We start from the raw sequence: 5000 nt of genomic DNA, 5'->3' as shown, positions 1-5000 counted from the left end.
GGAATAGAGTGAATGAAATTGTACAAGGATTTAGAAGCTACTATATCAGAACTTCTATTTTGAATAAAACTTCATTCTCTTTTCTTCTTTATCATCATCATCATCATCATCATCTTTTCCGTATCTCTCACCCGTTCCCTTCCGTAGGCCCGCAAGGTTGCTTCGATAACGAAAACAAAAGTTGTTTTTGTCATTCTGACTGGCATCCGTCCCTTTTTGAACTCCTCGTGTTCCTAAAGTTTAATCAATCTTGTGAAGTTGGAGCAGCCTGTGCCGTGGAGTACTCCGGTTACATTTGTTAGTTTGTCGTTGTGTATGTGATAGCTTCCAAGATACTACTGTATTTGTCTATTTTATTCAAAATTGATGAATCTATGATTTGTACAGCACGTGTTTCGTACTCTTTCGTGCACTGTAATTCTATTGCTTTTTACAAATCTCTCGTTCTCCCCGTACGGTTAATAGGAAAACCTGTTTAAGCTGGCCATCGCATGTTTCACATTTTTAGAATTTATGTTACATAGTTGCCACCAACTGTTATTATTATTATTATTATTTGGTAAGCTACAACCCTAGTTGGAAAACCAAGATGCTATAAGCCCAGGGGTTCCAACAGGGAAAATAGCTCAGTGAGGAAAGGAAAAAAGGAAAAATAAAATATTTTAAGAAGAGCAACAATATTGAAATAAATATCACTTTATAAACTAAAAACGTTAACAAAACAAGAGTAAAAGCACAAGATATATAAGATAGAACAGTGTGCCCGAGTGTACCCTCAAGCATGAGAACTCTAACCCAAGAGAGTGGAAGACCATGATACAGAGGTTATGCCACTACCCAAGATTAGAGAAAAATCTAATCTTCTATCCTTACAAAGAGAAAAGTAGCCCCTGAACAATTACAGTGCAGTAAGAAGAATTGTTTGGTAATCTCAGTGCTGTCCGGTGTATGAGTACAGAGGAGAGTATGTAAAGAATAGGCCAGACTATTCGGTGTGTGAGTGTGTAGGCAAAAGGAAAATTGACCGTAACCAGAGAGAAAGATCCAATGTAGTACTGTCTGGCCAGTCAAAACACCCCATAACTCTCTAGTGGTAGTATCTCAACGGATACTCTATCTTGTTGAATAAAGTTGCTTACATCCACCTCGTCTCTGTTAGTACCTCGCAGCTCGCACAGATTGAAAGTACCTTTTTCCAAGCAGTCTAAATGGTTAAGGCGTATGTAGAGCCTTTATACTTAAAATTTGCTCTATCTATAAATGAAAAAAAAAATTACTGCTTTAATATTCGTGTGAAGAGAAGTAAAATTAAAGTCATAGAGCGCTAACCTACTTCACTTCAGGTTTACTACCTAAACAGAAGAATGGGCTCTCATGGTTGATGGTTTATGTCTAAAATCGTCTGTAAACCCTATTGATTTTGCGTGTTTTTTATGAGTTTCTTCAACCATTGCTCTCTTGTTTTAAGTAGTGCCAAAGCCTCTGTACCATTGTCTTCCACTGTCTTAGGGTAGTTCTCTGGCTGGTGGGTACACCTGAGCACTCTTTTCTATATTATTTCTTTTTCTCTTTTTTAGGTTTTTATAGTTTATATATAATAGATTTATTTTCATATCGTAATTTTCTTAGAATATTTTATTCTAATTTTTCATTACTTCTGCAGTTTATTCATTTCCTTTCCTCACTGTGCTCTACACAAAAGTTTAAGATCCCTGTAAGTTTCATTATTGTACGATTCAAATTGTGGCTGTATGGTTGATGATAGGAATTTAACCTTTTACTGGACCTTGACCATGGAATCGACCTTGACCTTGGCGTGGATTTCCATATACTCAGATATGAACCAAGTTTGAAGTCTCTGTGATAACGATTTCCAAACTTATGACTGATTACGTGAATTAGACATTTTCCTTGACCTTGACCGTGACCTTTCACCTTGACCTTCCAAAATTTAATAATTTCCAGCTTTTTACAGAACAATCAATCCATGTAAGTTTCATTATTCTACGATGAAAAATGTGTCCAGGAAGATGTTTATTAACAAGCAAACACACAAACAAGGGGCAAATTATAACCTCCTTCCAACGTCGTTGGTGGAGGTAATTAGGTTCATGACACTTGTGTATTGTGTTCTCGTTAGTCGGAAATTATTGTATTTTCCCTCCATTGTTTTCCTGGTTTCTCATATTCCCACAAATCAAAGTTAATATTTCCTTTCCCTCCATCTTGGCAGCAGAACAAAACATGCAACAATATATATTTGGCACTGTGAACTTTCATTTCACTTGAATTTTGGATAATTGAGCTTAAAAATCTTGTAAAAATGTGGGGAAAGAAAATCTAAAACAAGATACAAAAGAAATTATGCTCATGATGAATTTGCTAATCATTTTGCTATTGACCTTGTTAAAATATAAATTGAATAGATTCTTATCATTACAAAGGTCAGCGAACACCATAACTTATTCAATTATGTTTCAGTCCGCAAAAAAAAAAAAAAAAAAAAAAATATCAATCCCTAATCCTTAATGACTTAATGAGTATTTTAATTGAGAAATAGGAAGCTGATCAAACCGGGTCGGTGAGATGGGGAAAGACATAGTCCCAAGTATAGAGATTTAAAGGCTACTCATGAATGGCAGAGACAAGGGACAGTGACATTGCGTTATCGAGCAGGACAATGCCCTATATATGATCAGCGTCCAAGACCCTTTCCCCCCATGTTAGGACCAACGAGAAGCAGGAAATGGCTGCTGATGACTCAGCAGATAGACCTATAGAGTCCCATAATCCCCCCTCCCCATCCTTAGCTCACAAGGATGGTAAGGTTGCAGTGACCAAAGAAACTAACGAGTTTGAGCGAGACTCGAACCCCAGTCTAGCGTTCACCAGTCAGGGACTTTTCTACATCGGCCTGCAACACTCTATAGTCCATTTCTTTTAGCGAGTCATATTTGCACCGACTCGCAACGGTGCCATTTTAGCTCGGAAAAGTTTCCTGGTCGCTGATTGGTTAGAATTATCTTGTCCAACCAATCAGCTATTAGGAAACCTTTCCGAGCTAAAAGGGCACCGCTGCGAGTCGGTGCAAATATGACTCGCTAAAAGAAATGGACTATAGTCTCCAGCTTTTGCATTAGTTGATTGATTCACAAATTGCTGTAAGATTTCTAATTAAGACACCACCTTCTGATGTGAAACTCGTTCAACACAAGCGCCTCCATCCCTCTTATACCATAGTCTTTGGTCAAAAGTTTATCTCATTTGCTGTGGGTCCCAGAAGGTTCATTACATTTCTCCAGGAATTCAAGCGTCATTACTTTCCTTGGTGAATTGAAAGTCAGTCTAAAGATTCCGTTTCGTTCATTAACCTTGAATGTTCCCCTCGGAGTGAATTAAATCATTGGTTGTGTTGAACACACCAGTGACGTCAAATGTAATCTTGGGATGTTCTTGGTGGATCTGTTTTCTTAATGACTACGTATAATTTTCACCGTCTTCAAAACTATTACCTTTCTCGGCGATTTCATACATTTATTGTCAATGTTAATAAATGTTTATAAACGTAAATGTTTTCCTGATGGACTTGAGAAATTCATGTTATATATAACTGCTAGTTTTGGATTTCTAGATTTGAAGGTAGTTTTTTTTTTCTTTTAAACTACGCTAGCTTTTTCAATGATCGAAAACTTGATTTCTTAGTCGGTCGTTTAGTTTTACATCCGCTGAAAGGTACTAAGTAAATTTAAGAGTGTCTCTGATCCTCCACTTCTTTAAGCAGATGATAAAATTGAGTTTTGTTGGGATTGAACTCCATGTCCTATAATTTTAACCAAGTAATAGATCTCAGTTAAGGGATTTAGGAATCATAGTTCGACATTCAGGAGATGGAATTGATGCAAAAAGAATAGCATCATCTGCATATGGAACAGTGTTGTTTTCCAGGTCAAATCACATATCATACTATGAAAATAAAAATGATAATAACAATGATAATAGTGATAATAATAATAATAATTATCATAATAATAATAAAAGAATTTTTGATCCCGGTATAATGAAATAGAAGTTTAATGAATATGGAAATATATTTCCATAATATACAATATATGCTTATTGAAAAAAAAGATGTTTGAATAATCAGAATGAAATTTTTGGTGAGTCAAATTTGAGTATATGGGAATGATATATTTGCTTAAATGTGTTGTTTGACTTCTATTATGCACACGAACTATTTCATCGTTATTTTTCTGCAACTTTAGTTTGTTTTCTTAATTCAGACAATTCTTGGAAATCTCTTGCTTCATTTTTTTTATGGTGTTTTGGTTGTCTTTTGTTGTCTTTGTGTCTATTTTTTATGTGAAGTGTGTATTATTATTATTATTATTATTATTATTATTATTATTATTATTATTATTATTATTATTATTACTATTATTATTATTATTATTGATTTCATTATTATTATTATTATTTTCATTATTATTATTATTTTCAGTATTATTATTATTATTATTATTATTATTATTATTATTATTATTACTGTATTATTATTATTATTTTCATTATTATTTTTATTATTATTATTTTCATTATCATTATTATTATTATTATTATTATTATTTTCATTATTATTATTTTCATTATTATTATTGTTATTATTATTATCATTATTATTATTACTATTATTATTATTATTATTTTCATTATTATTATTATTATTATTATTATTATTATTATTATTATTATTATTATTATTGTAATTATTTTCATTATTATTTTTATTATTATTATTATTATTTTCATTATTATTATTATTATTATTATTATTATTTTCATTATTATTATTTTCATTATTATTATTGTTATTATTATTATCATTATTATTATTACTATTATTATTATTATTATTATTATTTTCATTATTATTATTATTATTATTATTATCATTATTATTATTATTATTTTCATTATTATTATTATTATTATTATTATTATTA

The sequence above is a fragment of the Palaemon carinicauda genome, chromosome 11 (genome assembly GCF_036898095.1).
Source record: "Palaemon carinicauda isolate YSFRI2023 chromosome 11, ASM3689809v2, whole genome shotgun sequence".
Classification (NCBI taxonomy): domain Eukaryota; kingdom Metazoa; phylum Arthropoda; class Malacostraca; order Decapoda; family Palaemonidae; genus Palaemon; species Palaemon carinicauda.
Note: the sequence above shows the minus strand (reverse complement) of the source record.